Genomic DNA, 20,067 nt, shown 5'->3' on the forward strand with positions numbered 1-20,067 from the left:
AGGTCTCTGTGGATAGGCCTGACGTTATTCTGATGTTCCTCCCTCTGTATATAATGAATCTCTTCCCCCTAACTGCCCTTAAGATGGTTTCCTTGGTTCTAAGATTTGCAAATTTTACTATTACATGCCAGGGTGTTGGCCTGTTTTCCTTGATCTTAGAAGGGGTCCTCTCTGCCTCTAGGACTCGAATGTTTGTTTCATTCCCCAGATTAGGGAAGTTCTCAGCTATGATTTGCTCAAATACATCTTCTAGCCCTCTCTCTCTCTCCACTCCCTCCGGATTTCCAATTATTCTGACATTGGAATGCCTCATGGTGTCACTTATTTCTCTGATTCTATTTTCATGGATTCTGAGTTGTTTTTCCCTGGCCTCCTCTTTTCCCTTTTTATCTATTATACTGTCTTCCAGATCACTTATTCTCTCTTCTGTCTCAGTTACCCTAGCTGTTAGATTATCTAGATTGAATTGGATCTCATTGATAACATTTTTAAGTTCTGCCAAATCACCTTTTATTTCTGCCCTTAGAGACTCTATGTTGCCATTAATTGATTTCTCCATTCTAGCCATTGTCTTCACAATTGCTAGCCTGAATTCCATCTCTGACATCTTGGTTAAATCTGCATCCATTTGTAAATCTGCAGCATAAGTCATAATCTCTGAGTCTTTTCTGTTTTGGGGGCTCCTCCTCCTAGTCATTCTGTTGATGGGTGTTTGAGGGAATGTATAGAGTCCAAATTATTGACCAGAACCCAAGCAAGATGCACCTGTTTTCTTGGGACCTTAGGGTTACTGTCCTCTTCTTTTCCCAGCCTGTCTTTTGCGGGAGGGGCCTGCCACACTGTTACTCAGGCAACCCTGTTTGGGCGGAGTTGCCCTGCGCCCCTGTGGCGGGGGATGGGCTCAGTGGGAATCAGTCTTTGGGGCTTTTGTTCTCTGGTGCCTTTCCTGGTGGCTTTCTGCGTCTCTTCTGCGAGTCAGAGCAGAAGAGACCGTTTCCAACCCTCTGCCTCAGAGCAGAGAGACCTCAGTCTGTTCTTCAGTGAGCTCTCCAGGCCACACTGTCTCCGTTTCTGTCCCTGCTGCTATAAACTAAAGCGTCCTGGGTTGTGTGCCCCTCCGCAGCGCCCCCAGTCCTTCATCCAGGTCAGGACATGTCTTTGCCCTTTGTGCTTGTAAAACTGCCAGCTGCTCCCAATTCGCGCGCGTGCAACTCCACCGCTTGGGGTTTCCACCCCCGGGGGTTGCAGTTTACTGGCGCAACCCCAGCGCACTGGGTTTCTGTCTCAGAGGCTGCAGTTCGCGTGCGGGCGACCATCACTCCGATTTCTGTCCAGGGGGGCTGCTGTTCACGTGTGTGCCACCCCACCGGTCTGGTTTTCCACCCCGGGGGCTGCCCTAAAGTTCTTTCCTGACGCTACTGGTCTTCGAGTCTGTGCCCCGTCTGCAGCGCGTGAAGCTGTCACTCACCAGCGGTGTAGGATCCCCAGGTCCAGTCACCCTCCCGCCGCCGTTTATCCTCTGATATCTGCCCACAAAATCACGGCTCTCCGCTTTGTACCTCAAAACCAACAGCCTGTGATATTCTGTTTGTAGAGATCCAGATCTTCTACATCTCAGGCTGGTTTCCTGGGTGCTTAGAGCGGTCTGGTAAATATCCAGCTCAATTCCAGGGACCAGTTGAAATAGGGTCCCCTACTCCCCTGCCATCTTTTTTCCTCTCTCATTAGTTTGTTTTTTAATAGCATATGTTTAATCAACGGCAGAACCAAAATTAGAACCTCAGGCTCCTAATTTCAATCTAATATGCTATTGTTTGTTACATACTTTCAAGGAAGGAGGAAAGAAATCCCATCATTAGTGCATTCTGAGATTTAGAAGTCTAAAAAGTAGAAATCTATAAAAATTTATATGCCCAAACTTCTGAATTTTAAAGCATTTTTCATAATAACTTTATCTTTGTGATGGAGAAATTTTCTGAGAAATCTAGTTACAGCCCCTATTTCTTCCTAGTCATTTCTGTGAAATGCAATAAGTGCTCTGTCAAATAGCAGACAGAAAAAGAGCATTCACTATCCTTTGTTCCTCTTCTCTGACTGGAAAGCACTAGCAAAACTGAATGTTGATAAGTTCAGGAGAAGGCTGTGTGGATTTGGTGATTTGACAAGTTTTACTAGTACTGGTATTGTTGACCCTAGAGGAGGTAATGGTTAAGAAAATCTGGATAGTTCACTGTCTGACAAAGGAGCCATCCTAATAAAAAGGAAAGCTAAAAGATTTAGGGGTGCCCTGTGTGGCTCAGTCAGTTAAGTATCTGCCTTTTGCTCAGGTCATGACCCTGGGGTCCTGGGATTGAACACCACATTGGGCTCTCTGCTCAGCAGGGAGCCTGCTTCTCCCTCTCCATCTGCCCTTCCCCCCACTGGTGCTTTCTCTCTCGCTCGTGCTCTTTTCTCTCAAATAAATTTAAAAAAAAATCTTTTTTTATTTTTTAAGCTGAAAGATTAAGAGCTCCTCCTTCTACTCTCCTTTAATAATAAGGACGGGAGGAGGGATTGCCATTTGTTTCAAATGCTACCACTGCTTTTAATACATGATTTTCAAAACTGGTGTTCAGAGGAGCATAGTTAGCATGCCTTACTAAAGTGGGTCCATTTTCAAATAAGTTTGGGAGATGCTGGATTTTTGTTTTGTTTTATTTTATAACTGCAGAACACCTCAGTCCCTTGAATGGTATATTATACATTGCGAATTTCCAATGGGAAAGAGAGGATTCTGCATTTCTCATACTTTATTAGAGAAGTGTTTTAAGTGATGCATCTATCAAATCACAGCTTTGAAATCTAGTCATTTTTCCTCTCACAAATTCTCAATAATCTCTTCTCATTGAAAGCCCACAATATCTATTGGTGTACCACCTCCTTCCATAATAACACTTGTCTAATAATTTACAATTTAGAAAATACCTTTACTTCCCAACCCATTCCAATTGACTTGGCACTTATTAATATAATCTGAGTTTATAGACTCATGATTTTGTGTTATCACAGCAATCATATTTTTAAATAGAAAACTCCAAGAGTGTTTTCACCTTTGTTTCAAATTTTCTTTCTATCTACATTTTGAGATATGATATCTGGCTATTAATGATTATTTCTACTTAAATGGTTATTTCTACTTAATTTCATATATTTAACTTCAAAATGCATTTCCAATGTAAGTATACCATAACGTTGACATTTCTGAATTCTTGATTTTTATTTCACTCTCAGTTGTCTGTTTCACCTAATACCTGTTAAACTTTTTTTAGGTTGGGCACAGGAGTAAAATATTTATAAACCCTTACATATATGAAAATATGTTTATTGTACTATTAGTATTAATATTAGTCTATTTATTAGTTCCTAAAGCTGTTGTCAAAGAATGCTACAAACATAGTTGTTTAAACAACATAAATTTATTCTGTCACAGTTCTGGAGACCATAAGTCTGAAATCAAGGTGAATGTAGGGCTGTGTTTTAGGGAAGATTCTGTTCCTTGACTCCTCTAGCTTCTGGTGGTTCTAGGTATTTTTTACCTCCATCACTTTAATCTCTGCCTCCATCTTCATATCACCTTTTCTTCTGTGTCTGTCTCTCACAACTTCCTTACCTCCCTCTGGTAAGGATAAACCCAGGATAAGTCCACCTCTCAATATTCTTAATCACATTTTCTGCCACATAAGGTAGCATTCATAGGTTTCAAGGATTTGGTGTAGATACTTTCGGGGAGTTCGCCTTTCAGTTTAATACAGTCTTCATGTCTGATTTATTTTGGAGGGTCAATTCTAAGTCTTTCTTCCTCCAACATAAGTTTTAATTTTACCATTGCATTTTCTTACATTAGTCTACTCCTATATCTTTTTTTTTAATCTGTTGTATATTTTTATATCAAACTATTTTTGTCCTGCAATCATCAGGTTTTATAGCATATAAAAATTCATTCTTGTATAAATGAGACTCTGAAACAGGTAGTTTCTAAATTTTTCTTCTGTTTCCTTTAGTAATTTTTTTTTTTTTTCAGAGACGTACTTTTTATTTGTAGGCTTTTCTTGGGCTACAACATTTTTTTCATAGACGTCATATATGTTTCTTTTTAAAACCTTGTCAAAGTACAGAAATACAGGCCTTGACTTTAGCTCTCCTCATTGTCTATTGAAATGCTATTAAAATCCTGGGGCACCTGGGTGGCTCAGTTGGTTGAGTGTCCAACTCTCGGTTTTGGCTCAGGTCATGATCTCAGGGCCAAGAGATTGAGCCCCACATCAGGCTCCATGTTCAATGTGAAGCCTGCTTGAGATTCTCTCTCTCCCTCTCCTTCTGCCCTCCGCCATTCATGCTCTCTCTCTAAAATAAATAAAAACTTTTAAAAAAATAAGAAATGCTATTGAAATTCTTTCACATCTGAAGCTGGGGGGTAATAATGCAAATGTCTTAGTCTCACTTTTAGAACATTGTGTGTGTGTGTTTTTAAAGATTCTATTTATTTATTTGACAGAGAAAGAGTGTACAAGCAGGAGGAGTGACAGGCAGAGGGAGAGGGAGAAGCAGGCTCCCCAAGGAGCAGGGAGCCTGATGTGGGGCTTGATCCCAGGACCCTAGGATCATGACCTGAGCTGAAGGCAGTCGCTTAACCAACTGAGCCACCCAGGTGCCCCAGAAAATTGTGTGTTGTGTTCTCTCTTCCTTTCAACCATTTGTACATATTGCTTCTTTTGGAATATTGACCCTCCTTTTCTTCTCCTGGATTACTACCATTTACTCTTCACATTTAACCTTAAATAGCATTTTCTTCAAGAAGTCTTTCTTGGTCTCCCAATATTAGTAAGATGCCTTGCCTATATGTATGTACCTAGGATAGCTTGTACTTAAATACAGCATTTGTCATACTAAATTATAATTGTCTGTCTCCCCAGTAGACAGTGAGCAATACTTAGCACCAGTAGGCAAATAAGAATTTGTTGAATTGTGACCTTGGAATACATCATCTACCAAAGTTCCTCTCTAAACCACCAAGGTTTAGTTTGTTACCACTATTCTGGCTTCACATTCTGGGTTCATCCTGTACTGACCTTTATCATAAAACATATCACAATATGTGATTTTATAATAACAATAATTAGAATTTATTACACATTTACTGCATGCTAGACATTGTACTAAGCAATTGACCTACACTATCTCCTTTATTTTAGCCCTCAAAATAACCCTGTAATTAGTATTAATATTATTCCATTTTTAGATGAAGAAATGGGCATAAAGAGGATGAGCATATTGTCCAAAGTCACACAGTTAGCAAATTGAAAAGCTTGATTTTTAACTCATACAATTTAACTCTAAACATCATTCTATTAACCAATATAATATACTTCTCCCATGTTTTCTGCTGTCTCTAACAGCAAACTGTCACAAAATTCTTAGGGGTAAGTATTGCACCTTCTTCCCACTGCCTACCATGACATATAATGCTTAGTAGCTGCCCAATAAATTTTCTGTATGAATAAATGAATGGCATAAAGTGAAGTTCAGATTACTATTCTATGTGAGTTCAAATATATTATATTTCAGAAAAAGAAAATATAGCCTATAACTTTTACATTTCAAACTCACAGAATTAAAAAAAATAAAATCTATGTCCAGGTAAGAATCATTTAAAAATGTAGTTCAGAAATGCAGCTTAGATCCCTAGAGATATTAAATGTTTATTTCCACCCAGTATATAAAGAATATTTACAAGGCACCTGGGTGCTTGGTTAAGTGTCCAACTCTTGATTTTAGCTCATGATCATGATCTCATGTCATGAGATAGAGCCCCAAGTTGGGCTCCATGCTGGACATGGAGCCAACTTAAGATTCTCTCTCCCTCTGCCCTTCTCTCTCTCTCTCTCTCTTAAAAAAATATATATTTACTACTTCTATATATATTTTGATAGAATTTACTAACAATGGGCCGACACTTTTCACAATTTGAATCATCAAAAATTCTATCAGTTAGACCCTGTAACTTTCAGAACTGGATTTTCCTAGTCTTTGGTAGTCTTTATCCTTTTCATAAATTTTCAAACATTCTCCTACCAGCTCATCACAGGAAGTGCCTGACAGTCAGATGACCAATAATTTTGCCTTCAAAGGTTTGGTTATTATAATATAGGTGCTTGATGGATCAATATTTAATCCATTCACCTCTTTCACAGAACATGAATACAACACTGGCCTTCCTTATATGCCCAAGCAGTTACTATCCCCTAACAAAGGTAATCATTATCTAGATTTCTAATGTCATAAAATAGTTTTGTCACACTGGTTTTCAATTGTATAAAAATGTAATCTTGTAGTAATTACCCCCGTCTCTAGCACTTTCAGCCAATGTTGTTTCTGATATTCATCCTTAATGTTAAATGTAATAGTGATTTTGTTCTCATTTTTATTGCTGTGTAGTAATACTAATATGAACACATTCATCCATGCTACCATTTATAAATATTTGGATTATTTTTAACTTGGGGCTATTTTGTACAAAGCTACTATGGACATTCTTCTATATTATACTGGTGGATATATGCACTCATTTCTCTTGGACAAGTACTTAGGAGTAAAAAGTCTTGGGTTACATAATCAGAATACATAATCAAAATATTGCAATTTTTTTCCAGAGTGTACCTATTTACACTTCAGTTAACAGTGTATGAAAGTTTGAATTATTCTATATGCATTCTAGAATGTAGTATTATTGTCAGGATTTTAAAAGTATTTGTTCTAGCGAATGTGTAGCAGTACCTCATTGTGCTTTTAACTTGCATTGTTTTGATGACTTTCTTTTATATGTGTATTGGCCATATGGATCTATATGGATATATATCCATATCTATCTATCTATCATCTATCTATCTAGATCGATTTATCTATCTAGATATGGAGATGATAGATAGATAGATAGATAGATAGATAGATAGATAGATAGATAGATGATAGATAGATAGATTAAGAGCCTATTCAAGTTTCCCCCCGCCCTTTATTTCCCTCTTGGGTCATCTTTTATTTTGCTTATTTTTTCTGGATGCATTTCCTTTGTTATACATAATAATTGCAAATATATTTTCTTACTCTATGGTTTTCCTTTTTACTCTTTTTTTATGTCTTCTGATGAAAATAGATTTCTGATTTTAATGTAGCTCAATTTATTACTTATTATTTTTATGGCTATTACTCCTTGTGTCCTGTTTAGGAGATCTTTGTGAATTCCAAAAATTTCTCCCTTAAGCTATATACTTTACCTTTTATATTTAGGTAACAATACATCTGCAATTGTTTTTTGTTTATACCTAGGAATGAATCTAACGAAAGAGGCAAAGAATCTGTACTCAGAAAACTATAAAATACTCATGAAAGAAATTGAGGAAGACAGAAAGAAATGGAAAAATGTTCCAAGCTCATGGATTGGAAGAACAAATATTGTGAAAATGTCAATACTACCTAGAGCAATCTACACATTTAATACAATCTTTATCAAAATACCATTAACTTTTTTCAAAGAATTTTTTTTTTTGTTTTTGGCTTTTTTTAAGAGTAGGAGAAAGAAATAAAGATTTAATTTGGATATCCAATTAATCCAACACTATTTATTGAAAGTGTTATTCTTTCTCTTATTGAATTTTAGTGGAGACTTGATCATGTAACTCTATTTCTAAACTCTCTTGTTTCTTTGGTCTATTAGTCTATTCTGGAACAATAAACAGTATCTAATAATACTATAATACTCATCACCCAGTTATCCCATTCCCTGAAGCCCCCTCCCTTCTGTAACCCTCAGTTTGTTTCCCAGAGTCCAAAGTCTCCCATGGTTTTTCTCCCTCTCTGCTTTCTTCCCATTCCCCTTTCTCTACATCCTCATCAACACATGAGGTTTCCTGTCCTGTTAATTTTTGCCATTCTAACTGGTGTAAGGTGGTATCTCATTCTGCTTTTGATTTGTATTTCCCTGATGGCTAGTGATGTTGAACATTTTTTCATGTGTCCATAAGCCATTTGTATGTCTTCTTTGGAGAAGTGTCTGTTCATGTCTTCTGCCCATTTCTTGACTGGATTTTTTGTTTTTTGGGTGTTGAGTTTGAGAAGTAATTTATAGATCTTGGATACCAGCCCTTTATCCATAATGTCATTTGCAAATATCTTCTCCCATTCCGTGGATTGCCTCTTAGTTTTGTTGACTATTTCCTTTACTGTGCAAAACCCTTTTATCTTGATGAAGTCCCAAAAATTCATTTTTGCTTTTGTTTCCTTTGCCTTTAGAGACATGTTTTGAAAGAAGTCACTGTGGCCAATGTTGAAGAGGTTACTGCCTATATCCTCCTCTAGGATTTTGATGGATTCCTGTCCCACATTGAGGTCTTTCATCCATTTTGAGTTTACATTTGTGTATGGTGTAAGAGATGATCCAGTTTCATTCTTCTGCATGTGGCTGTCCAATTTTCCCAGCAACATTTATTGAAGAGACTGTATTTTTTTCCATTGGATATTCTTTCCTGATTTGTTGAAGATTAGTTGACCAGAGTTGAAGGTCCATTTCTGTGGTCTCTATTCTGTTCCATTGATTTATATGTCTGTTTTTGTGCCCATACCATGCTATCTTGATGATCATAGATTGGTAACATAGCTTGAAGTCAGGCACTGTGATGCCCCTAAGTTTCGTTTTCTTTTTCAACATTCCCCTGGAGATTCGGGGTCTTTTCTGGTTCCATAGAAATTTTAGGATTGTATATTCCAGCTCTGAGAAAAATTCTGATGTTATATTGATAGGGATTGCATTAAAGTGTAGATTACTCTTGGCAGCATAGACATTTTCACAATGTTTACTCTTCCAATCCATGAGCATGGAATTTTTTTTTAAATCTCTTTTTGTCTTCCTTGATCTCTTTCATAAGTGTTCTGTAGTTTCTAGAGAACAGCTCCTTTACCTCTTTGGTTAGGTTTATTCCTAGGTATCATATCTTTTTGATGTTACTGTAAATGGGATAGATTCCTTAATTTCTCTTTCTTCAGTCATATTGTTAGTGTATAGAAATGCAACTGATTTCTGTGCATTGATTTTGTATCCTGCCACATAGCTGAATTGCTGTATGAGTTCTAGTAATTTGGGGGTGGAGTCTTTGGGGTTTCCCAAATAAAATATCATGTCATCTGTGAAGAGACAGAGTTTGACTTCTTCTTTGCCAAAGTGAATGGCTTTTATTTCTTTTTGTTGTCTGATTACTGAGGCTAGGATTTCTAGTATTATGTTGAGTAATAGTGGTGAGAGTGGGCATCCCTGTTGTGTTCCTGACCTTAGGGAAAAGCTCTCAGTTTTTCTGAATTGAGAATGATATTCATGTGGGCTTTTCATAGATTGTTTTTATGATACTGAGTTATGTTCCCTCTATCCCTATATTTTGAAGAGTTTTAATCAGGAAAGAATGCTGTATTTTGTCAAATGCTTGTTCTGCATCAATTGAGAGGATCCTATGGTTCTTGTCTCTTCTTCTGTTAATGTGATGTAGCAAATTGATTGATTTTTGAATGTTGAACCACCCTTGCATCCCAGGAATAAATCCCACCTGGTCGTGGTGAATAATCCTTTTAATGTACTGTTGGATCCTACTGGCTAAGATCTTGTTGAGTATTTTGGCATCCATGTTCATCAGGGATATTGGTCTGTAATTCTCCTTTTTGATGGGATCTTTGTCTGGTTTTGGGATCAGGGTAATGCTGGCCTCATAGAACGAGACTTTGGAAGTTTTCCTTTCATTTCTATTTTTTGGAATAACTTCAGTAGAAGAGGTACAATTTCTTCTTTAAATGTTTGGTAGAATTTCCCTGGAAAGCCATCTGACCCTGGACTCTTGTTTTTGGGGAGATTTCTGATTATTATTTCAATTTCCTTGCCAGTTATTGGTCTGTTCAGATTGTCTATTTCTTCCTGTTTCAGTCTTGGTAGTTTATAAGTTTCCAGGAATGCATCCATTTCTTCCAGATTGCCTAATTTGTTGGCATATAGTTGCTCTTAATATGTTCTTAAATTTCTCTGTTTTTCCTTGGTGTTGGTCGTGATCTCTCTCCTTTCATTCATGATTTTATTAATTTGAGTCTTTTTTCTTTTGTATAAGTCTAGCCAGAGGTTTATCAATCTTATTAATTCTTTCAAAGAATTCTAGTTTTGTTGATCTGTTCTACTGTTCTTCTAGTTTCTATTTCATTGATTTCTGGTCTAATCTTTCTCTTCTGCTTGGTTTAGGTTTTATTTGTTGTTTTTTCTCCAGATCCTTTAGGTGTAAGGTTATCTTGTGAATTTGGGATTTTTCTAATTTTTTGAGAGGCTTGGATGGCTATATACTTCCTTTTAAGGACTGCCTTTGCAGTATCCCATAGGTTCTGAACTGATGTGTTTTCATTTTCATTGGTTTGCATGAAATGTTTAAGTTCCTCTTTAATCTCCTGGTTAACTCATTCATTCTTTAGCAGAATGCTTTTTAACCACCAAGTGTTTGTGTCCCTTCCAATTTTTTCCTCGTGGTTGAGTTCCAGTTTCAAAGCACTGTGGTTTGAAAATATGCAGGGAATAATCTCTGTCTTTTGGTATTGGTTGAGACCTGATTTGTGACCCAGTATGGGATCTATTCTGGAGAAAGTTCCATGTGCACTCAAGAAGAATGAGTATTCTGTTGTATTAGAATGGAATGTTCTGTACATATCTACGAACTCCATCTGGTCCAATGTGTCCTTCAAAGCTGTTGTTTCTTTATTTATCTTCTGCTTAGATGATCTGTCTATTGCTGTGAGTGGAATGTTGAAGTCTCTTACTATTAATGTATTATTAATAATATGATTCTTTATTTTGGTTATTAGTTGGTTTATGTAGTTGGTTGCTCCCATGTTGGGGGCATAGATATTTACAGTTGTTAGATTTTCTTGTTGGATAGACCCTTTAAGTATGATATAGTGTCCCTCTACACCTCTTACTATGTTTGGTGGTTTAAAATCTAATTTGTCTGATATGAGAATTGTTACTCCAGCTTTCTTTTGATGTCCATTGACATGGTAAATGGTTCTGTATCCCTTCACTTTCAATCTGCAGGTGTCTTTAGGTTAAAAATGAGTGATCTGTAGACAGCATATGGATGGGTCCTGCTTTTTTATCCAATCTGAAACCCTGTGTCTCTTGATGGGAGTATTCAGCCCATTCTCGTTAAGAGTAACTATTGAAAGATATGAATTTAGTGCCATCATATTGCCCTGTAAAGTCCCCTTTTTTATAAACTGTCTCTGTTAATTTCAGGTCCCTATTACTCTTCTGGTCTTTCTTCTTTCATAGAATCCCTTTTAATATTTCTTGCATGGCTGGCTTGGTGGTCACATATTCTTTCAGTTTCTGTTGGTCCTGAAAGCTCTTTATCTCTCCATCCATTCTGAATGACAGCCTTTCTGGATAAAGTATTCTTGGCAGCATGCTCTTCTCATTTAGTACCCTGAATATGTCCTGCCAGCCTTTTGTGGCTTACCAGGTCTCTGTGGATAAGTTTGATGTCATTCTGATGTTTCTCCTTCCCTAAGTAAGAAATGTCTTCCCCCTTGCTGCTCTCAGGATAGCTTCCTTGACTCTAATATTTGTAAGCTTCACTGTTATATGTCAGGGTGTTGATCTATTTTTATTGATTTGGGGAAGTGTCCTCTCTGCCTCTTGGACATGAATGCTTGTTTCCTTCTCCATATTAGGGAAATTCTCAGGTATGATTTGCTCAAATATACCTTCTAGTCCTCTCTCTCTCTCCACCCCTTAAGGGATCCCAATAATTCTGACATTGGAATGTTTCATGGTGTCATTGATCTCTCTAAGTCTATTCTCATGGGCTACTAGCTGCTTATCCCTATCTTCCTCAGCTTCCTTCCTTTTTATCAGCTTATCTTCTAGATCACTAATTTGTTCTTTTGCCTCATTTACCCTGACTTAGAATATCCAGTTTAGACTACATCTTGTTCATAGCATTTTTAAGTTCGGCCTGATTACAGGTTTTCTGCCGTTACAGGTTCTATATTGTCACTAATGCTTTTTTCAAGCCTAGCTATTGACTTCATGATTGCTACCCTGAAGTCTATCTCTGACATCTTGCTTCTATCCATATCCATTAGATCTGTGGCAGAGGACATTGTCTCTGTCTCTTTTTTTGTTGGGAGTTTCTCCTCCTACTTTTTCTGCTGAGGGATGATTGAAGGAATGGACAGAGTCCAAAATATCAACCATGACCCAAGCAAAATGCACCTTAGAAAAAATCTGAAGTGGCCAAAAGCTACCACAGATATGCCACCAAAGCCAAAATGATCCAAAACAATAAAAAAAGAAAGAAAAAGAGAAAAGAAAAAAAGAAAAATAGAGGGAAGGTAGGGAGAGAGATTATAAACTTTTAGGGTGGACAAAGCAGGGTGATCTGCTTGTTCCTGCTTCCTTTTGGTCTGTGTCTTAGAAGACACTATATCCCAAAATTGCAAAGAAACTATAACTCTTTATATATATATATGGATAAAATTGAATAGAGTGAAAACGGGCTAGTATAGGGCAAAAATCTATAAAACATATATGTGAAAAAATAAAAGTTAAAAAGCAACTTAAAAATATAGGTTGGGAGATAAGAATCTATTTAGAATAGGAACAAGGTTAAAAAAAAGAATAAAAAAGAAATAAGAAAAGAAACTAAAAAATAGATGTAAAATTTTAACCAGAAGTATAAGCAAGTAGTGAGGGAACACCTAGAGCTCCCTATATTATTTTCCCCTGGTGGTGGAGTTTTACAGTCCTGTGGGAAATAAGCTTATCATTCACCTGTTCTTCTGGTCTGTTTTCTTGTGGAAGGGCCTGCTGCTCAGCTTCTCAAGTGTTTTGCCTGGGTGGAGTTGTCCCACCTCTTGTCAGGGGGATGGGCTTAATGTGAGCTGGTTGTCTGTGTGGCTTTTGTTCCTTAGCATCTTTCCACTTCTCTTTAGAGTGTCAGAGCAAATATGGCTGTACAGGAATCTTTGGCCCAGAGATGAAATGTCGTGGTCCACCCCTTAACCAATCCTGCAGCTCAATCCCTCTCCACCTCTGTGCATACCAAACTCCACAGACTCGCTCAATTCGTGCTGCCACACCTCTCCAGTGGGAGTCAGGGGCACCTGCAAATGTCTCTGTGCCTTGTGACTCTGCAACTGCCAGCAGCTGTCGGCTCACACGTGCACCCTAGTCCACACCTCCCAGGTCACGCTGGGTGCTGCCCTGCATCCCTCTCTGGGCTTGCTGACCATAACCAGTCTCCCTGCTCCACTGCTTGGGCACTCTATTGGTTTGGGCTCCCCCATTCTTTCTGAGTCTCCTGGGATCCTGTGACCACAATGATCCACCCAGAATTCTGCCTTATTTGTGCCCTGTGCTCTTTCTGGAAGAGGGTGCCTCTCACTAGAGCAGATGTCCAAGGGTCCCAATTTTTTTGCTCCAGTGTTATATCACTTTCCAGCGTCCTGCTTATGGAGGCCCCTTCCCCCCACTCTGCTTATTTTTGGATATTTCCCTCAAAGATTCAAGATTCTGCACCTCCTACCTTGCAAAAAGTAGTCATTTTTCTGCTTTTGGAGATCCAGATAAATCTTCTTACATCTCAGGTTGAATTTGTGTGTGTTCAGAATGGCTTGATAGATATCCAGTTAAATTCAAGGGACCAGATGAAATGAGGTCCCCTACTCTGCTACCATCTTGCCCCCCTTCAGTTCTTTATGAATTTTATAATAAGCTTGCCAAATTACACACACACACACACACAAACTGGCTAATAAATTTATTGGGATTACACTAAATTTACAAATAAATTTGGGTAGAACTGATATAATTACAATATAAAGTCTAATTCATTAGCTGAGTTAATCCCTTCAGTTATTTCATTTTCTTTAATCATTCATAGCAGTGCTTTGTATTTTTCTGTTTATTTATTTTAATTTTTAAAGATTTTATTTATTTATTTATTTATTTATTTATTTGAGAGAAAGAGAGTGAAAACTGGGGGAGGGGCAGAGGGAGAGGGAGAGAGAGAGAGAATCTCAATCAGACTCCATTCTGAGCAAAGAGCCTGTCACAGGTCTGGATCTCATGACACTGAGATCATGACCTGAGCTGAAACTGAGAGTTAGAGGCTTAACCGACTGAACCACCTAGGCACCCCAGCAGTTTTTTGTTCAGTTGCTGCTGTTTTGAAGGTGGTGAGTCTTCTTTAGTAGATATTTTTAAGATATTCTCTTTGACAATGATTTTCTTCAGTTTCACTATAATGTGTGTGTTTGGTTTTCTTTTTATTATTCTACTTGGGGTTTATCACAATTTTTGAATTGTGGCTTAACATCTTCCACTCATTTAGGAAAATTCAAAGCTACTCTCTTGCTATGTATTTTGTTGAAGATGTTAATAATCACAGTAATTTTAAAGTCACAGTTTGACTACTGAATAACTGGACCCCAGCAGGTCTTTTTCTGTGTTTCATATTCTTCTCTTGAAATTGATTTGTCTTATGTTGGTTAATGCCAGACATTGTCTATGAAAAATTATGGAAGCTCTACATGATTATCTTCCTCCAGAGAAGATTAATTCTATCTCCTATCCAGAATGCAAAGAAGGAGATCACCTGAATCCACTCCTGGACTAAAATGGCCCAAGCCTACTTTGCAGTCTCTATAAATTCCTCCTTTTGTTTTGCCTACATTCCTAGAGTTTAATCCATCATGGATTCTGAGAGTGCTTAGGGTCTTTCAGTGATTTTACTTAATGAGGAATTCTGAACTCCATTTTTTTTTTTTTTTTTTGCCCCCAGGACATAAATCTGTGGAAAACTCCAGTTTGTTTTTTAACTGTTACCTGCTTGGTTTTTTACCATCTTGCCCTGTGCAACTTAGTGAGAAAATGTCCTGAAGAAGAAATTGGTGCTAAGGTTTAGCTTATGTATTTATGCCTTCTCTTTCTCTCTCTTTGGGATCTTAGCCTCTCATGTTATGATTATTTGATTACCAGAAATCCAATATCTGTCCCCCTATTCTGTCAGACTGACAAAAGATATCCTAGTTTCTCTGCCTCTTTCTTAGCATTGAGAATCAACAAATGGACCCAAAATGAAAAGCTGCAGATGAGGTAAACATTTGGCTTACCTCAGTGATCTCCCTTTCTTTCTAAAATATGGACCTTTAAATCCTAGTTGTCTTTAAAATTATCCTGTGACCTTCAAATTAAATCCTGAATTTTACCCAGGCTTTTTGTTTGTTCTTGACGGGAGTATTGGTCTGCTGCAAGTTACTCTATCAAAGCTAGTAATACATATTTATTTTTAAATTACTTCTAGTATGGGAGTCTATCATAAGTTGAAATTTCCACAAATTTTTTTATAGATTACTTACAATATTTGTCATGTACTAAGTCACAGAGAAGAACTCAATAAAATACAAAAGCAGAAAACATAACACTTTACTTTTTTCCACCTCAGTGTGCTTAACTAGAAATATATGAAAAAATTAGCCAAAAAATACAAGAAGTCTTTTTTGCAAAAGGTTTGCTGCCAGAACACAGGTGTCATTAAAAACACTGCTCAAGGGCGCCTGGGTGGCTCAATTGGTTAAGCGACTGCCTTCGGCTCAGGTCATGATCCTGGAGTCCCTGGATCGAGTCCCGCATTGGGCTCCCTGCTCAGCAAGGAGCTTGCTTCTCCCTCTGACCCTCCCCCCTCTCATGTGCGCTCTCTCTCTCATTCTCTCTGTCTCAAATAAATAAATAAAACCTTTAAAAAAAAAAAACACCGCTCAACCTAAACCAAAATGGGAAAGGAAAAGACACATCAACATCATCGTCATTGACGTGTAGATTTAGGCAATTCTACCACTACTGGTCATCTGATCTACAAATGTGGAGGGATTGGAAAAGAACTATCAAAAAATTTGAGAATGAGGCTGCTGAGATGGGGAAAGGACTCCTTCAAGTATGCCTGGGTCTTGGATAAACTGAAAGTTGAACATGAACGTGGTATCACCATTGATATCTCCCTATGGAAATTTGAGACCAGCAAGTATTATATGATCATTATTGATGCCCCAGGACACAGAGACTTTATTAAAAACATGATTACAGGCACATCTCAGGCTGACTGTGCTGTCCTGACTGTTGCTGCTGGTGTTGGTGAATTTGAAGCAGGTATCTCCACGAATGGGCAGACCCATGAGAATGCCATTCTGACTTACACACTGGGTGTAAAACAACTAATTGTTGGTGTTAACAAAACAGATTCCACTGAGCCATGCTACAGTCAGAAGAGATATGAGAAAATCATTAAGGAAATCAGCACCTACATTAATAAGATTGGCTATAACCCCAACACAGTAACATTTGTGCCAATTTCTGGTTGGAATGGTGACAACATGCTGGAGCCAAGTGCTAACATGCCTTGGTTGAAGGGATGGAAAGTCAGCTGTAAAGATGGGAATGCCAGTGGAACCACATAGCTTGAAGCTCTGGATTGCATTCTGCCACCAACGCGTCCAACAGACAAGCCCTTGCATCTGCCTCTCCAGGACATCTACAAAATTGGAGGTATTGGTACCATCCTTGTGGGCCGAGTGGAGACTAGTTTTCTTAAACCTGGCATGGTGGTCACCTTTGCTCCAGCCAATGTTACAACTGAAGTCAAGTCTGTTGAAATGCACCATGAAGTTTTGAGTGAGGTTCTTCCTGGGGACAATGTGGGCTTCAATGTCAAGAATGTGTCCATCAAAGATGTTCATAGTGGCAATGTGGCTGGTGACAGCAAAAATGACCCACCAATGGAAGCAGCTGGCTTCATGGCTCAGGTGATTATCCTGAACCATCCAGGCCAAATCAGTGCTGGATATGCCCCTGTGCTGGATTGTCACACAGCTCACATTGCTTGCAAGTTTGCTGAGCTGAAGGAGAAGATAGATCATGGTTCTGGGAAAAAGCTGGAAGACGGTCCCAGGTTCTTGAAATCTGGTGATGTTGCCATCGTTGCTATGGTTCCTGGCAAGCCTACGTGTGTTGAGAGCTTCTCTGACTATCCTCCTCTGGGCCATTTTGCTGTTCATGACTTGAGAAAGATGGTTGCTGTGGATGTCATCAAAGCAGTGGACAAGAAGGCAGCTGGAGAGGGAGGAGGAGCAAGATGGCAGAGGAGTAGGAGACTTAAATTTCATCTGGTCCCAGGAATTCAGCTAGATAGGTATCAAACCATTCTGAACACCTACAAACTCAACAGGAGATCAAAGAAAAGAATAGCAGCAACACTCTGAACAGAAAAGCAACTACTTTCTGAAAGGTAGGATGTGTGGAGAAGTGAATCTGAAGCTATATTTAGGAATATAGACCACAGGAGGAGACAGCCTCCTCAGCCAGCTACCAGCAAGTGATAGAGCAGCAGAGCACAAAATCAAAACTTTTAGAAGTCTGCTCTGCTGAGGGACATCGCTCTAGTGGCTAAGCAGGGGGTGAAACACTTGCTGGGACTGTAGGGTCTCAGGACCCTCAGGGTCACAGAAAGACCAGGGGTGCCTGAGTGCAGCAAAGCTCCCAGTATTGGAGTGGGGAAGCTGGCTGCAGAGATGGAACTGAGGACTGGGATCTCAGCTAAGGGTTGCCATAAACCATGATTCATGGCACAGTTGAACCACTACTCTTCAAGCAGGGACCCAACAAGCAGCAGAGCTGGGGAGACTCCCCTTCCTCCCCTGGGAGGAGCGGCACAGGAGTACACCACAGGAATCTGCTGGGTTTGGAGACTCCAAACTGGGTCATGTTCCGGAGATAGAAATGCTCGGTCACAGGCCAGATGAGCACAGAGTTCAGCCAGAGACCACAGATACAGGGCTGATTGCTTTTCTCTGGAGGTTCACTGAGGAGTGGGGCCCTGAGTTCTTGGTTCCTCCAGGGCAGAGACTAGGAGGCTGCCATTTTCTTTCTTGTCCTCCAAAGCTGTACAGAAAGCCTTCAGGAACAAAAGTTATTCTTCTCTGGGCAAAATGACAAAATGGAAAAACACACCTCAAAAAAAGAAAACGAACAAGTGGCAGTACGACTGCCAGGAACCTAATCCATACAGACATTAGTAAGATGTCGGAACTAGAGTTCAGAATAACAATTATAAACACACTAGCTAGGCTTGAAAAAAACATAGAAGACACTAGAGAATCCCTTTCTGGAGAAATAAAAGAACTAAAATCTAACCAAGTTGAAATCAAAAAGGCTATAAATGAGGTGCAATAAAAAATGGAGGCTCTAACTGCTAGGATAAATGAGGCAGAAGAGAGATTAGTGATATAGAATACCAAATGATGGAGAATAAAGAAGCTGAGAAAAAGAGAGATAAACAAATACTGGATCATGAGGGCAGAATTTGAGAGATAAGTGATACCATAAGATGAAACAATATTAGAATAATTAGGATCCCAGAAGAAGAAGAATGAGAGAGGGGCAGAGGGTATATTGGAGCAAATTATACCAGAGAACTTCCCTAATTTGGGGAAGGAAACAGGCATTAAAATACAGGAGGCACAGAGAAAACACCTCAAAATCAAGAAAAATAGGTCAACACCCTGACATCAAATAGTAAAACTTAACAAGACTAGGAGACAAAGAGAAAATCCTGAAAGCAGCTCAGGACAAGAGGCCGGTAACCTACAATGGTAGAAATATTAGAATGGCAGCAGACCTATCCACAGAAACCTGGAAGGCCAGAAAGGACTGGCATGATATATTCAGAGCATTAAATGAGAAAAATATGCAGCCAAGAATACTATATCCAGCTAGGCTATCATTGAAAATAGAGATAAAAAGCTTCCAGGACAAACAAAAACTAAAAGAAATTGCAAACACCAAACCAGCCCTACAAGAAATATTGAAAGGGGTCCTCTAAGCAAAGAGAGAGCCTAAAAGTAACATAGACCAGAAAGGAACACAGGCAATATACAATAACAGTCACCTTACAGGCAATACAATGGCAGTAAATTCATATCTTTCAATTCCTGAATGTAAATGGGCTAAATGCCCCAATCAAAAGACACAGGTTATCATATTGGATAAAAAAACAAGACCCATTGATATGCTGCCTGAAAGAGACTCATTTTAGACCAAAAAACACCTGAGATTAAAAGTGAGGGGGTGGAAAACGATTTACCATGCTAATGGGTATCAAAATAAAGCTGGGGTGCCAAACCTTATATCAGATAAATTAGAATTTAAACCAAAGACTATAATAAGAGATGAGGAAGGACACTATATCTTACTTAAAGGGTCTATCCAACAAGAAGATCTAACAATTGTAAATATCCATGCCCCTAACATGGGAGCAGCCAATTATATAAGAAAATCAATAACAAAATCAAAGAAACACATCAAAAACAATACAATAATAGTAGGAGAATTTAACAATCCCCTCATTGATGATCAACAAGGAAATAAAGACTTTAAATGACACACTGGACCAAATAGACTTCACAGATATATTCAGAACATTCCATCCCAAAACAACAGAAAATACATTCTTCTCTAGTGCACATGGAACGTTCTCCAGAAGAGATCACATCCTAGGTCAAAAATCAGCTCTCAACCGGGACCAAAAATTTGGGATCATTCCCTGCATATTTTTTGGACCAAAATGCTTTGAAACTAGAACTCAATCACAAGACAAAAGTCAGAAAGAATTCAAATACATGGAGGCTAAAGAACATCCTACTAAAGAATAAATGGGTCAACCAGGAAATTAAAGCAGAATTTAAAAAATTCATGGAAACAAGTGAAAATGAAAACACAACTGTTCAAAATCTTTGGGATGCAGCAAAGGCAGTCCTAAGAGGAAAGTATATAGCAAGACAAGCCTTTCTCAAGAAACAAGAAAAGTCTCAAATACACAACCTAGCCCCACACCTAAAGGATCTGAAGAAAGAACAGCAAATAAAGCCTAAACTCAGCAGGAGAAGAGAAATAATGAAGATCAG

General features: G+C 38.5%; 1 pseudogene; it reads left to right on the forward strand.

Moving 5' to 3' along the window:
* The window catches only part of LOC110575286, a 146,843-nt pseudogene that overhangs the window by 95,206 nt on the left and 31,570 nt on the right, over positions 1 to 20,067 (forward strand).

The sequence above is a fragment of the Neomonachus schauinslandi genome, chromosome X (genome assembly GCF_002201575.2).
Source record: "Neomonachus schauinslandi chromosome X, ASM220157v2, whole genome shotgun sequence".
Lineage (NCBI taxonomy): Eukaryota > Metazoa > Chordata > Mammalia > Carnivora > Phocidae > Neomonachus > Neomonachus schauinslandi.